The sequence below is a fragment of the Protopterus annectens genome, chromosome 13.part0, assembly GCF_019279795.1.
Source record: "Protopterus annectens isolate FY-2018-M chromosome 13.part0, PAN1.0, whole genome shotgun sequence".
NCBI classification, from domain to species: domain Eukaryota; kingdom Metazoa; phylum Chordata; order Ceratodontiformes; family Protopteridae; genus Protopterus; species Protopterus annectens.
In genome coordinates this window covers 1179730770-1179748304 of record NC_056747.1, presented here as the reverse complement: position 1 = coordinate 1179748304, position 17535 = coordinate 1179730770, and positions in this window count along the sequence as shown.

Here is a 17535-nt window from a genome sequence, read left to right as displayed (position 1 = left end):
AGTTAAAGAATGCCTTGTGATTATCCATAACGATGGAAGCTATTTTTGCTTTGTAATTAGCTTTGGAGGACTTAACAAGATCTCTAATTTGCCAGTTCCCTCTTGTTCTTGGACAGTAGTTTCTTTCTTTTCCTGTATAGCATGTTTATGCTAGTGGCCCACAGGGGTGGCTTGTTTTTTGGCAAGACCTGGTTTTAATATAGTCAGGTACAGTCAATTATATACAACTGCTTAAGTGGTTATATAAGGCATTGGTATACACCTCTGCATAGGAGTCTGTATTATTTGCATTTTAGGGGGCTTTGAAACTTGTTATACCTTCACTTAGTAGGAGGTAATTTGACTTGAAAAGTTCTTAAGCATTTTTGAGCTTGATGGGGTATCTGGTCTTATAATTACATTAAACAAAACTGATTTATGGACCGATCTTACCAGGGAGGACATCACATGAGGGGAGTGCTGTGCTCTCCCATGTTAGTGAGTACTATGTCCAGGACATTTGAACCTCTTGTGGGTGTGCTGACTAGCTGTTGTAGAGCATTTCCATTGACAAAGTCCAGGAGTCTCTGAGCCAGTGTGCTTGTGGTCGTGTATGTTTCCCAGGTAGGATAATTAAAATCACACATGAGTAAGGTGTTGGGCTGTATGGTAAGTGACTCCAGTAAGTCCAAGTATGCGGTATGCTTTTCCTGTTTCATGGTGTGATGCCTATAACTAGCTAAGATGTAGTAGGGGGCCTTGCCTATAGTTAATTGGACATGGAGTAGCTCAAGAGAGTCATAATGTTTGACCAGTGTTGAGGTGTACTTATCCTTAATGAAGATGGATGCACCTCCTCCTTTGGTTCTTTCATGCTCAGTTTGCAGGCTGAACATATGGAAGGTATTGTAGTCCTGCACAGCAGGGGTGCTTTCCATGAGTCTTGCACAGCAGGGGTGCTTTCCATGCCTTTGAACCATGTCTCTGTGACTGCATAGCTGTCAACATCTTCCAAAGTGAGGAGTGCTTCCAGGAAGTGCAGTTTCATGTTTAGACTCCTAGCATTAAGCAGCAGTCCCTTGAGTTTATTTAGAGAGGATTTTGTTATGTTGGGAGGTTGGTTATTTTGACACTGCATAAAAAAGGCACTGTAGGGGTGGCTAATGGCTTTGCTAGTATCCAAAAGCCTAAAGGAGACAGGTGCAGACCATCTCTGGCAAAGCAGCATGGGCTGTCAACCATGTCTTCCCAGGCTGACAGATATTGGATACCCTTGGACTGACACCAGAAGCTAAACCAATTGTTAAAGTTATCATTTTTGAATTGGTGCATCATCCTTGGAGAAGGTAGAATGTTGCTTAAGGCTAGGCTTATACCTGGCTGTGACATAATCTGAGAGCTCATTCATGTCTCCCTTCATATAGTCCAGTGAAGTATGTCTGAAGTCATTCACCCCCACATGGTTTATGACAGTCATAATGGTACTTTTGGTTGAGTGGCTTAATGGATCCTGGCACCTGATGCAGCTAACTGTAACCCACTCTTTATCCAGCATGGTGAGGAGCATTCCTATGTGTCTTACAATGGAGTCACCTATTACCAATACATTAGGCTTTGTGGTATGATGCCTCATGGGCTTATTTTTTGAGACACCGGTGCATGTGTTATTATGTGTTGTGGCTGTTTTTTTCATTGTTATGTGCGTAAGTGTTTTCTGTTTGGGATGCCTCTGATTTTTTGGTAAGTTACTAGTGAGTACTTTCACATATGTGGGTTTAGAAAGTGTGAGCGTGCTTATGTGGGTTTATGTGTCATGTCCTTATTTAGTGTGGAAAGTGAGTGCGTGCTGACAACCTGTTTAGCATTCAATTTGTCCTTATGTGACAGTGTAACTACATCTCTCACATAAAGTATTTGTTTGTTTCTGGAGTAAGTGTTGCCAGTATACATGAGGGAGTTACTACATTGCTACATTACCTCAGGATACCCATGTCTATCAGGGTGGCCTGAGAGGTGATGGGAAACTGCCCCTCCATGATAGCAGGCTCTTACTGGGTGTTTTATTAAAGAAGGGAATGGGTTAATTTGATAGGACTGTGCTGGCAGCACTGAGATGACAAGATGCATCTATACTTTGTGTAGGCTAAGGTTGATCAATAAGGCGACATTGCTAAGTGCGGAACTGAGTTGCTACTAGAGCATCAGAAAAGCTTGGAAGGGTTTCACTGATAGCTTTTTAGGGAAAAACTGAGCTTATAGGCTTATGCATCTATACTGGGCACTGATAACCACTGCTGTGTGAAGAGCAGCACCGTGCAAATGTGAGGATTAAATATAAGCAGAGAAACAAGTTTTAAGCTAACTACCTATCAGAAAAGCACAAAATAAGCCTTCCATCAGCAATCCTCAACTCAGACAGGTTACATCAGCACACTTCTGCCATAGGGGCACACAAAACACCTTCTTAATGTAGAAAAGCTGGTTTAGAGCCCAAGTGTAACAAGACCACACAAACTACCTACAACAGCCCTACAACTAAGAGATACAATGTAATACAGTGCAATTAATTACTTAAAGCAATGGCAGACAGTCAGTTTAATTTTGAGATTGCTAAAGTGCACTCACAATATATAAAGAAGTGCAAAAAATACTTAGAGCCCTTTTGGGTGCTTCCCAGCTGAGATAGACCAGGTAAACATTCACTGCCACCAGATGAACAATCTCAGTCATCTAAATCCAAAAGCATGGTAAAGCAGTGTCCGGAGTAAAATACTACCACAAACAAACTGAAAGATACAGATTCAGCAGTGTACTTGAAACAGCTTATAAAAGTGTGATTCTTCAATAAAAGTACTTTGGTTTGTATAAACGAGCCAACAGCCAGTCAATTGTACAGTACCTATAAAGGCACTAAAAACAAGATAAGCTGATTAATAAGCCCTCCAGCCAATAAAACTACATGCAGAAATTTCAAGTGTTTCCCCAACCTATATGACCCGGCTACTTCCCAGTGCACTGGAAGGAAAATCCATTGACCTCTTGATGTAAAAACAAGTGCTTTTTAATGTGTAAAAATACAGTACTTTATCCAACAGCTAGCTAGATAATGAATTCAGAGCAAGTAAATCAGTAGAACAGACTATGAGAAGCAAAATGCACTTTTTCAATATAAGTACAAGTAAGGCAAATAATTCAAGATATCAACAGCAGTGTAGAAAGGGAAGAGCTTATTAAGCTAATTTTACAGCAGGGATGGGCAGCTTAAAATCACAGCATTTAAAAAGCAGAGCAACAGAGGAGAGGATGGGTGGGGAAACTAGCAGGGAATCACCAGCAGTGCTTTTAGTTTATGCAGGCTTGAAATCTTTTCAGAATAAGACCAAATCCAGAAATGCATTGCGTATTTAAGTATCACTCAAGAAACAATTTAACCAATGAAAAAATATTTAGAATGTGCAGCCTAGATATTTAAGTGTCTATGTCTCTCTCATAGAACAAAAACACCAGGCCAAGCAGGTTTATTAAAACAGAAAAAAAAAAACTGAGCAGGTAAAACAGAAAGCAGCTCTATCACTCACAGACAAAAAATATAGGTTTACTTTCCTCACCCAGCAGGGAATTCCCAGCAGTGCTTTATTTTATGCAGGCTTGAAATCAAGTCATACCCAAACAGGATAATGTGAATTGGTTGTGGAAGTTTAAGATAAACTGAAATAGCAGAAACAAAGCAGAAATAACTAAGAATTCAAGAATAGTAATGTTGTCTTTTGCTACACAGTATTGTCAGTGGTTAACGTATCACTTAAGTAATTGGTAGCTCCGGTATTTGCGATTTGCCTACAATATTCAGGGGATGCCTTCCATGATCTCTGGATAACTGTCTAGACTTCAAGTGCTGTTCAAGAGCTGTTCAGATTCTTGTATGATTGCAGGGCCTGATGTGATATGGGATGGAATTCCAAAATTTAGGATGGGAAACCAAAGAGGCTGCACTGCTTGTCAGTAGTTTATGGGAAAGAACAGATAGACTAAGTGAGGTATATGACAATTATGTTAGGGTCCAGTGCTGGTATATGATGAAAAATAAGCTGCAGATATGGGGCAATGATTTACATTACATAACTTGATGACAAGTGATCCTACTCATGAGATTACAAAGTGCAGTACTGACGTGCAGCCTAGCTTGATGAGAGAAAAAAAGAGACAGAGTAGATTTTAATTTTTCATTCATGTGGAAACAGGTATGAATTTAAGAATCCTGTTTGTTAGATTACGTAGGTTGATGATGATCATCTTTATAACGTTAGAGATGTGCATGCATTTTGGTGCATGTATAAATGCAATATTCCTTCTGGACACAGTTATGTTTTTATAAGTCATACTTCATAAATAGGAAAGCTAAGTTGCTTATTATATTATCCCATAAGACTGGTTAAAATGGTCTTGTTTAAGTGTAATAAGTGCATTACTCATCAAATGATGCTGATATTTTTCAATATTGTGATAACCCCACTGAAATAATAAATTAATTTTCCTGCTATACAGTAACAATCACTCATCATATAATGCTGGCACTCTGGAATATTAAGATAATGATGTCTTAAGAAAAAGACTAGTTAGTTACATTAACAACTTGTATCAAATAAAAAAATATTATTCTATCAGCATTAAGGAAATTTACAGCTAATTTAGTTGTAATGCCAAACTATCATGGGTTTAAAAAGTGATTATGCCTACCTTTAGACACAGAGAAAAATAACAGAAAAAGTATTTCTGATCTTAAGACAAAAGGTGGGATTCAGAAAGAATCATATGGTTACTGTGGTGTGGTAAATAGTATGAGTAAGGTAGTGTGACATGGTCCAACAAGACTTGGGAATTAATAAATGCTAAAAAAGCGTGGACATGCCTAGGGGAGTACTGCATAATAAGGCCATGTAATAGTGAAAACAACAATCTTTGCACAAGTGAGTAGACTGTGCTATGACAGGTCACGTAACCTAGGACTACTGCAATGCAGACTGCCCAGTGTGGTGCATTTCATACATGCATTGAGGTACGACATATATATTGCATAGGCAAAGCTGGGAGCCCATATAAATGGTATAAAACAAGGTGTCAACTGGTTTTACATTATCAGTGGGAAAGGATGGGAGAGTTACACAACAGTCAGAAATGAGGAAGAGCAAACAGGAGAGGACATGATAAGGCCAAGGGAAAGAAAGTGTGGTATGGAGTAAGGAAGGAGGATTTTTTAAAATGTGTTCCCTTTTTCTTTTCAGAAAAAGAGTAAAGAGAGATGGAATAAAGAGGCAGTTTTAGGTAGAAACGAGGATTATAAGGATGGCATCAGTGACAAACACATTAACATATAACAAAGAAAAAGACAAGGGAGACACTGATATGAAAGTCAGGCAAAAGTGAAGAGAAACAGCAAGAGAGAGAGATGGTAGAAAACTGATAATGTAGAGAACTGCACAACAAACAGGAAGAAGAACACCATGATGGGGGAAAGGGTGAGTTGAGGATAGCCTGTCAAACCAACCCAGATAAGAACTTGCTCAGAAGTCAGGTCACTTCCATTACTGACATCAGGGGGAAGACTCCACTACTGGTGGTCCAATGGTTAAGGCCTTGTAGTCACACAAGTCTACCAGCAGCATGAAGAGACCCTCATGAGTGCCAATATTGACACTGAGTTATCTGTTAAACTCAGCCTTCACTAACCAGTATACCTCTCCCAGATGACCCACGAGGCCCCCTTCACACCATATTGTGGTGAGGATCCTACTTCGCTTACTGGAGAAACAACAGAGGCCATCATCAAGCCCTCCAGATTGCCTTCAGCAGGATAACCTTCATCACCCTGCAGAGAGGCAGGCCCAGGGACTGCTGTGGATTAAGCAGCTGGCATAAAGGCTGATACAGGGTATGGTGGTTGTTCCTCATCACTGACTGTTTTACAGCTGATCTGACAGAAAAATAATGAAAAATGGGAGAAAAAATAACAAGGCAACACAATTAAAAAAGAATATGACAGAAATAGATGCAAATGCAATGGTTAGTATGATGTGGTGCACTTTACTAAGGATGGCCCTGAAATTATAAAAAAGAGTCAACATAGGAACACATATCAATAGCTAGGGAGCACCAATTATATGTCTGAGGACAACACCAAGAGATGAAAAGCAGTTTTACTGTAACACACACGCAGGGCATTATGGCCAAAGAACAATGAAGCAATGGTGACATTATTAAATTGAACAAATAAAATGCTCATGGCTGAGGAAAATGTGGCATGTAGAGTTGTCATGCTCAGCAGAACAGTTGCAGGAATAGCTAGCATAAGTTAAAACAGCAGCAGAAATAGTATGTCTAAAGCTAGAAATCTCACATAGTCCGTTAACAGTTAAACAGTGCTGTGATATTTTAAGAAAAAAAAGCTTCACTGCAGTGGTAGTCAGGTTCAATACAGTTGCTAAACACATGGTAATTTCAGGGATAACTGCTGATACAGTGATGGACATTAGCACAGTGTAAATGCATGAAAATAGCATTCCACAAATCCAATTTAACATGCTGAAGTATTAAAATGCAAAAAAAATCAATAATTAAGCATAGATGCATTTATGGCAGTAATGCTGTAACATTACTCACTACACTGGCAAGTGTATGACAGGCATTCTTAATATAGATGGGACCTTCATATTTGTTTTGGCAGACACTTCATGTGTTGCATATGCAACAGGTACAAAAAGATTTTTGTCTCCCTGTTGGACTGTGTGAAAGCACTTCCAGACTCAGATCCTGCAGTTGCCATGTCCACTCAGCAAGTCAAGTCCAGGACTGAAAATGATAGCTGGGATGAAACACAACATGTCACACACAATATGTGAACTACATTTATGACAGTGTAATGCCGAAGTATGGCTGAGTGATACACATGGTCAATACAATGGTGGAGGGCTAAAGCTGCATAACTAGACTTCACTAGCTTGCATACCTTAGGAGACTTACATGCCACTTCAAGGTCACACTGAGTATTAGAATACACAAGACAGAGGTTATATGAGTTGTATATCTCAACTTCTTTTCTCAAGAATTCTGGATAAAGTCAAAAATAATGAGGTCACAAAGGCCCCAGAGCAGGAGCAATTGTTAAATATTTACCAGAAAGTAAACATTTTAAGAAGGACAGAGATAAAAATGAAGCAAAATCAGGGACATTCTTCAAAATTAGAGAGACTTGAGATGTTTGATCTGTGTATACTGACATATGGGAAAAGTATACTAACAATGCACACATCTCTGCAGGGATAGCTCCTGGGTGCATGGCTGACACACCAAAGTTGTCACATGGGAGATCAAAGTGTGTAATAACCCGTCTAAGGCCCTATCAGTGGCATAACTCTCAACCTGCAGCCATCAAAAAATCTAAACAATGGTATGACATCCCTCCTCTGGGCCAGTGATCAAGGAGCCACAATCCTCACCACTGACACTGGTGGGGAACATTCACTGAGAAAAATAATAGACACATGCACTATTTTCAGATTCAGCTCTCTGCACCAAGTATAATTTCCCTTAAGAGCACAGGGAATGCACGCTCAGGTCCTGGTGCTGGGTTAACTCTCCAGGCCCCAAATAAGACTCCTCATTGACACAGCTATAGAGCTGAGTTCTTAGCTGGGTGTTCCAAACCAAGTCCTTCACCATCCTCTTTGTGAAATCAGTGCTCTCACTGTCCTTGTTCAAAGTAGCTGACATATGCACTATTTTTGAGATCTGATTTACACACACACACACACACACACACACACACACACACACACACACACACACACACACACACACAAACACACACATCTGGGAAAGGCTGACACTGCTTACCCACTTTGCCATCTCCACTCAGACTATAAGGTAGGTTCACTGCCACCAGCCAGCTACTTTAAGGCTCTTATCAGGGTATCCAGTTACTCTTAGTAAAATTAATACTTATACAAATGGTAGCATTTCCAAGCAGAAAGTCTTTCAGGAGTGTGGAGCTACATTCTCACTAAATAAATGCAAGTACTCTCAAAAGTTACAATATTTTCTAAAAGACCAGCCACAATGAAAGGTTTAGCTACATTTAATAAAAAAATAAATATGATGATACTCAATATCTATTCACGATAGACACCAGAGTTTCAATTCAATTCACAGGAAATTTTAAAAAATGACACAGATGAAAAGACTCAAACAGATACAGAAAAACAATATTTAGCTAATCTCACTATATTTTTATAACTGACTGAAGAATTGCTGTTCCCTACTTACTTGCTAGAGCAAGGGAAGATGAAGTGGATGAGTGTCTTTGTTGTCAGGTTCCCAAAAACAGAGTGCTGAGTGCTACTATCACATCTTTCACTATTATCTAACTACAATTTCAGTGTTGGTTACGGAAGTACATCACATCTGGTTACCTGACGCTGTGGTTCCCACATTACCCCCTCACTAGATAATGATCCAGGATTTGGCAGAGATGTGTTACCATACACATATAGAATTTAAGCTAAAGGCTTAATACTACATCTGGAAGCTATAAAACAGCTCCAACACTTCTATCCTTCCTGCGTAATAGGTTTTCACAGACATTGCATCTCTGGCTGCATTCAGACCTGTGAGATAGAATCTTTATGGCATAAACCAAGTCATTTAATTTTAGGCTATTTTTCTTAAGGTTAGCTGGGCTGAGCTTAACCCATGCCCTTCCAGTATTTTCTGTTAGAATATATACATTTCAGCAGTCACAACAATATAGACTGACATACATGAATATTTATTTTCTGCCCAGCAGGACCCACTTTTGATACATTTTTAACACAAGCAGCTTTACAAATACATTTTTAATACAAGCATCTGTACAAATCAGTCTGATATTCAAATGACATATAATTGTTTACAAACCTCCAGCTAGCCATGATGGCATATGTTACATATGCTCTGCCTACTCTCTCTGGCACAGACGACACTATCTCACATCATCACAAATGTTTTTTGAAATGTTTATATATCTGTCAGCTAATTAGCATAATATTTGCATATAGAATGGGATAACTCCCCTCACTTTGACATGATTGCGGATATTACCTCTCAGAAACACAAGTTTAAAAAGAGGAGAGTGAAACAAATAACACAAAATACAAGTATATTTTACTACGAGAAAGATGGAGTAGCAATGTTGCAGGTCCAAACTCATTATTAGAAATGAAAAACAGTATGAAAAACCCCCTGAAGCTGCGGTGGTGCAGCGGTTAGCATTGTCGCCTCACAGCAAGATGTTCTCCCATTCAATTCTCGGCTGGAGTGCCTTCTGTGTGGAGTCTGCATGTCCTCCCCGCAGTCAAGTGACATTAAAGACATGCAGGTAGGTGCATGCATGAATGAGTGTGCCTTCCTTGAAGGTTGGGTGTTGGGCTGGCAACTCGGCACCGTAAAAATCCACTGCCAACCATTAGTGGACCGGAGTTCCGTTGGGGCGACCCCTAACCGGAAAAAAGCCGAAAGACATTACTTTTTTATGACAAACCCTACTGGCTGTCAAGAATTGAAAAAGGCTACATTAATATATAGAGTGAAGCCAATGAAAAACAAGACTACTTGCTTATGACACTACATTTATTTTACCAACAGAGAAAAAATGCATGACTGCATTGTATTTTCACTCAGTAATCACTATCAGTTTGGAGAAATTATAATTACCTTTCTTCAGAACTTTTCATAATTTTCAAAGTGCACTGCTTACAATTTCACAAAACATTGATCAGTTCTCTTGGGCGGCCACGGTGGTGCAGTGGTTAGCATTGCCACCTCACAGCAAGAGGTTCTCCGGTTCGATTCTCAGCTGGGGTGCCTTCTGTGTGGAGTCTGCATGTCCTCCCTGTGGTCGTGTGGGTTTCCTCCGGGTGCTCTGGTTTCCTCCCACATCCCAAAGGCATGCAGTAGGTGGATTGGACATTCTAAATTGGCCCTAGGTGTGAGTGTGTGCATGTATGTGCCTTCTGTGGAAGATTGGGTGCTGGGCTGGCAACTCGACACTGTAAAACTCCACTGCCAATCATGAGTGGACAGATGATCTGCTGTGGCGACCCCTAACCGGGAAAAGCCAAAAGAAGATTGATCAGTTCTCTTACTTGTTAGAGAAGTCTTTTACTGGCTTATGTTATATGCCACCACAGTTCACTTTTTTAAAAGTTGTACTTTGTACCTAGCTGAGATAAGGCTGGTACATATTTAGAGTATTTCTTCTCAGAAGAGAAATTTAATATGCTTTTATTTGAAATGCAAAAACACAAACTATATATGTATATATATCTTTGATAATTATAAGCCAGAATAACTCTACATTAGTCATGTTTATACATGTCAAGATATCTGTATCATGTTTTAGTTCAGAGTCCCACCACAGGGATTGAGTGATTATATTTTTACCTTAAGAATGTCACAATGTAATGAAATCTGACTTACAGAGCATAAGCAGAAGCAATACAAACCACCAAAATAAATAACATCTGTACATGAGATTAATAGGGATCCGACACATAACGCACGCACTCAGGTCACTCAACAACAGTTATAAATATGACTCTGTCATTGTACATGTGGGTGTGAATGACCTGAGACATATTTCACTGGACTACATGAAAAGAGACATGGAGGCACTCTCAGATTATGTAGCCCAGACGGGTATAACCCTAGCCCTGAGCAGTATCCTACCATCACCCAGAATGATACCACAGTACAAGCAGAAAATGATTGATTTCAACAATTGGCTAAGTTTCTGGTGTCATTCTAATTGGATCCAGTATCTGTCTGCCTGGGATGACATGACTGACAGACCTCAATGCTTTGCCAGAGATGGCCTGCATCTGTCACCCCTGGGCTTCTGGATACTGGCCAAGGCTCTTGCCACCCCTATATTGCCTTTTTTAGGTGGTGTTCCAAAGACCAGATTACCACTGTAACAGGTACAAACAAATGCAATATGAGGGTCATGTTGCTCAATGCTAGAAGTCTAAATCTCAAAATGCACTCACTCGAGGCACTCCTGAAAAATGGAGAACATCAACATTTGTGCTGTAACAGAGACCTGGTACAAGGCAGCAAAAAACACCCCTGCACTACAAGGCTATAATTCATTCCACACCTTTTGGCCCCAGAACTTGGATTGACGCTCCAAAGGTGGTGGTGATTCCATATTCATAAAGGATGCACACACCTCCAGACTGGTAGCCCAACATAATGCATCAGAGATACTTCAGGTGCAGCTAACATTGGGTAAGACAGCGATTCAGGTCATAGCCTGCTGTAGGTCCTCAACCACATCCCAAGACTTGTACTCCATTTTCCTAAGCACCCTGGAAAATATTAGGGTCCAACCTAACACTCTCTTACTAGGTGACTTCAACTACCCTTCCATTAACTGGGCAAACTACTCGTGTACCAATACACTTGCCCAATGTTTCTTGGAGTTCATTAGTTCTCACCCCCAGTAGAGGTAACAGCATCCTTGACCTGGTCATTACTAACATGGGCAACCGTTGCTCTACACCAATAGTCAGCTCATCCCTGGTTAGATCCGACCACAAACTAATCACCTTGGAAATCCACATCCCTTCCACCCCCACAGCAAAGGTAACCACCATGAAAAATTTCTCCAAAGCTAACTTCAAGGCATCCATGCAAATGGAGAATAGTTGTGCGACCGCAGAATCATACACCAATGCACTGTATGAACATGTACACAAATGCATGGATCTTGCCATACCCAATAGAACCAAGTCACTCTCCTCCAAAAAAAGGAAGCCAATCTGGTGGACGGCCTGCCATAAATAAACTCTACAACAGAAGGAGGAAACTGATGCAGAATAAGGTGAAGTCCCAAGACTGTAAAAATTCCCTTATCTGCCTCAACAAAAAGTTGAGATCCCTCATCAAATCCTATAAAGCTAAGTATGAAACAGAATTACAGCAGATAGTAAAGACAACCATGAGCCTTCTATAGTTATGTAAAGATCTCCACGGTAATACCCAGATTTGCTCTGAGCTACTGCACAATGGTATCACCTATACTGAGCCAACAGATTTTGCCAGTATACTGGCTTACAAATTCAGTGCCAACTTTACTCCCCTCTCCCCCCATCAAAGGACCAATCACAATATAGTAGATTGCCAGGCACCCAGTATTACTGCTACACAGGTTAAAACAGTGCTGTCCAAGGCCAAGAATACAGCTTCTATGGGACCTGCCAATATCCCTGGTTGTGTTCTACATGAACTACAGAGTGAACTGGCACCTCACCTGTGTACCCTGTTCAATCACAGCCTCATCTCAGGCTATGTCCCTGCTGAATGGCACACTGCTACAGTCATCCCTCTCCACAAAGGAGGAGCAACTACAGACCCTGGGAACTATCGCCCCATTAGCCTGAGGAGTCTGATATGCAAAGCTATGGAACGCATCATGGACCTAATAAACAAGGATATAGGAAATCTACAAACTCTGGATCTCACACAGTTTGGTTTTGTGAAGGGTAAATCATGCCTGCTCAACTTGGCCGACTTCTTTGAGTCAGTCATCAGAGCTGTGGATGAAGGCAAGGTGGTTCATACAGCCTACCTTGATCTGGCCAAGGCTTTTGATACCATTCCCCACTCAGGAATCACAGAAAAACTCACTAAGCTAGGCATCAACCCCTATATCACTAGGTGGGTTGCAAACTGGCTAACAGATAGAAGCCACAGTGTGAAAGTAGCTGACTCCAAGTCAGACTGCTGATTAGTCATGAGTGGAGTCCCGCAGAGTTTGGCCCTGGGTCCTCTCCTGTTTGGCATCTACTTCTCTGAATTCCAGGCCACCACAAAGGGACTCTGGCTGACAGCGTTCACAGACGATTGCAAGTTGGGAGCTATTATCAACTCTCCAAGTGATGTTGACATCCTACAGAACGGCCTCACTGTGACCGACGACTGGTGTCAGAACCATGGCCTTAAGCTCAATGCCAAAAAATGTGTCATCATCCCCTTTGGGAAGAACCCAGTTCCCATAAATTACTACATTGATGGTAGTCTACTGAACACCAAAGGTGTTATAAGAGATCTGGGAACACAGGTTGACAGCAACCTCTCTTTTGATCACCAGATTGGCACTGTGATCAGAAAGTCCTTCTGTGTGGTACATCTCATTACTAAGGGTTTTGCATCCAGGAAGAAAGAGGTCATTGTCTCCCTCTACTCCTCCCTCATTAGGCCAATCATCGAGTACAATGCCCCATTTGGCATGTACCTCACTAGACACCTGCAACAACTGGAGAGGCCACAAAAGTACCTCACAAAGAGGATCCTAGGTCTTAAACACTTTTCCTATATGGAGAGACTCAAAAAACTCCAGTTATTCTCTGTCTCATATTGCCTAATTAAAGGCGATCTTTGCTTGCCTTACAAAGCCATGTCTGACCCAGCTCTGTTAGAAATGCTACATCTAAAGAAATCCTAATCCCTCCATACTACATGCTCCAGAAACCTCAACCTCATTACCACAATTAACAGAACATGCTGGAGGGACAGGTTCATAAAACAGAGACTGGGTGGTTGGGAAACAGAAAATTCACCCCAGGGATAACTCCAGTGGCTGTACTCAACAGAGGCACTGGGAAGTAAGGTCAGGTGGCACTATGCCAGGGTAATCCTATGGCTAGGTTTGTAAAGGCCCCAGGGTCATTAGCCTAGTACACACCTATGAACCTATGAACCTATAAGCAAGAATATCTCTCTAATGTGTGCAGTCACAGTTGTCTGCATGGCCAAAAAGTAGCTCATATCTATTAGAAGAGTCTCAGGCAATTTCCACCAACTGCAGTTACTTACTGCAAATTGTTTTATATAACAGGGCCATTAGTGTTTATCCTTCTGAGTTAAACATCTGTAGGTAACACCACAAATTAAATTAAAATAAAATACAATAAAATAAAATCAATTCTTCATTTGCTGCTGTGTCCATGGTTGCAAACAAGACAGTCAGTCTAACAAATACTCCTGTCCTTTTTTTAATTTAAACAAAATGTCCTTCCATGCCTCTCCATTTCTTTGTTCAGGAAATAACGGGACCAAGAAGGCCTACAAACAGGGACAATTTTTAAATATTAATTCTAATTAATTTAAAAGGGTAAAGAACAGGTTTGTATAAGTACATATTTTCAGAACAATAATAAATATGAAATTCTAATGTCAGTGATTTACCCAAAAGTCAAAACTTTTATAAGGGACAGAACAAAAAGATGAAACAAAAATTAGGGACAGTTCAAAATTAAGCATCCTCCTCAGCTCATGCTCATCCCTCACTGCTTGGATTCATGACTCTGCTGGTGAATGGTCAAACTGTGGGAAACAACAATAAATAAATAAATAAGTAAAATTAAGCATGGCTGGCTGGAATTTAAAGATGCTATGTAAGATGTCTTCCTTAGTTCAGAGTCACGTCTTGGTGCTCACAGCTATACTGACATTGCAGAAGCAGCAGTCTGATATTGTGGTCAGTCACAGCATGCTGACATGGTTAAACTGTAAAAAAACTATAATTCATTGGGGTCACATGGACTTTTGTGGCACCCAAATCATTTCAGTATAAAATTCATTATCTTCTGCCAAATGTGGGGCAGTTGACGAGTGGCATGGCAAAATGTTATGGGGAGACAAAACAGAAAAGGCACAGGGAACAGACAGGACAGGGTGTAAAATTAGAAAGGGGAGGGTTTACAACCAGCAAAGGCACAGGGAATGAGCCGGATAGCTTCTGTTCCTGGGAGGTCAAATTCCTCCATGGTTTACTATACTGGCACAGTAGGTTGTGGAGCTAATTGTGCATGGAAAAAGCAACAGGCACAGCAGGTTAAGTACTTCCTATGGGGGTGGAGATCCCACAAATGTCATGACTGACTCATGTGAATGCTTGGTGTGCAGTGCAATGGGCACACACTGTGTTGCAGGCACTGGCACAATGGAAAATGCATGCATATCTCATACCCAAAATTATCACACTGTGGTACAGTGTCAAAGCAGTTATGTCATAGCGTTGCACAAGGATGTACCAACTACAATGGTAGTAGGGGAAGTGAGGTGTCAGATGTTGGCTTACATGATCAAGCCTGTATATGCATACTGATCCATATGTGTAGCCACTGGTGTAACAGAGCTGCCATGGCACCAAAAGAAGTGCAGTACATGAAACAACTCAACCCCACAGCAGGCTGAGGTCATAGTACAGTTCTTATCCCCAAATGAAGAAAACAAATGACTTCAAGCCACAAGTAAGGTAAAGTTAGCGCTTTTGTTTACTTAATTTAGCAAACTTCATCAGACAAACAAGTTAAAACAACAAATCACTTAAAAAGGCAGCCATCAATGACATAATCAAATATGAGTCTACAATCCACCCACATTTAAAGCTAAATATCCAAATTTGTATGAAAAGCTAAATACATTTATATATAAAAACATAATATGCAAAAAACACATATATATACTTTTGTGCACATATGTGTATATGTGTGATTATATATTTAATGTAATATATATATATATATATATATATATATATATATATATATATATATATATATATATTTACATTATGTAATATACATATATATATATTTTTTCCTATGATGGTTTTTTTACAGAAATTTCTCATATCCGAGGGTGCTTTGGCAATGTATTTTGTGTTTTTTTGCTGATTTGGCAGGGATGTTCTGCAATTGTTCCTACCAAGCTTTTGGATATTGGCCAAAACATTATCCACTCCTAAAATACCTTATTTAGGCAATGCCAGTCTGATAAATCTTTCAACATAGTAAATTCAACACAAAAGAAACTAAAGAAAAATCACCCTCCATGACCCAGGACCACCACTCCACCTTTCTGGAGACACTGGAAAACATGAAGATCCTACCGAACACCCTGATACTGGGCAATTTCAATTACCCTATCATTCACTGGGAAAACTACTCGAGTACAAATTCCCAGGCCCAGCGATTCCTGGAATTCATCAACTCAAACGCCCTGGATCAGCTGGTACCAGAGGTGAAAACATATTGGACCTGGCCATCACCAACAAGGGTGACAGGTGTTTCACACCAGAGGTCAACTCGTCACTGGTTAGATCAGACCATAAACTAATTATTCTGGATGTCCACACCCCACCACCATCCCCAATTAAGGAAACCACAGTAAAAAACATTTTCTAAAGCTTCACTTTACTTAAGACAGAGGTGGTAAGTTTCACAGCCCCCATGCTAAAGGATAACGCTACCCAAGATGCAGAAACCTTTACAAATACACTCTATGAGCACCTACAAGGATGCATGGATCATGCTATCCCTAGCAAATCCAAGACTCACTCCTCTAAGAGAAGGAAATCAGTTTGGTGGACCCCTGCAATAAACAGGCTATACAATAGAAGGAGGAAAGCAAATCCCAAGAAGGAAAGACATCCCTAATCAGTATCAGTAAGAAACTAAGGTCCCTCATGAAATCATCCAAGGCTAACTTTGAAAGAAAAATAACCAAGGATTCAAAAGATAACCACAAAGCCTTCTTTAGCTATGTTAAGAATCTAAGTGGCAACTTGCAGATATGCACTGACCTAGTGCAAAATAACACAAAATATACTGAACCTACTGATATTGCCAACATCCTGGCAGATAGATTCAGTGCAAACTTCACGCGCCCCCTCTCACCTCCAAAAGGGCTCACAACAATACCGGAAAAGTGTAGTGTCCCAAAAATCACAGACGCACAGGTGAAAACAGCCCTTTCAAAAGCCAAAAACACAGCATCAATGGGACCAGATGGTGTCCTAGGTTGCATCTTGCATGAACTACAGAACGAACTAACCCCCACCTAAACACGCTGTTCAACCTCAGCTTCTCCACAGGCTATATGCCCATAGAATGACGCACAACAACAGTTATTCCTCTCCACAAAGGAGGGGCCACAAATGACCCTGGTAACTATTGCTCCATAAGCCTGACTAGCCTAGTCTGCAAGGCTATGGAGCGCATCATCATGGAACTCATTAACAAAGACATTGGGAACCTCCAAACACTTTACCCGACCGAGTTCAGCTTTGTTAAGGGCAGATCATGCCTACTAAACCTGGTTGACTTCTTCGAGACAGTCACCAAGGCCTTAGACAAGGGAAAGGTGGTTCATACAGCCTACTTTGACCTCACCAAGGCTTTCGACACCATTCCCTACTTGGGTGTTACAGAAAAACTTCCCAGCCTGAACATAAACCCCTACGTCATGAGATGGGTTGCCAACTGGCTTACAGACAGAACTCACACAGTAAGAAGAGCGGGCTCCAGGTCCGACTCTAAACCAGTCACAAGTGGTGTCCCACAAGGCTCGGTCCTGGGACCCCTACTGTTCGGCATATAGTTCTCAGAAGTACAGGCAAACACAGGAGGACTATGGCTAACCAAGTTCGCCGATGACTGCAAACTGGGAGCCATAACT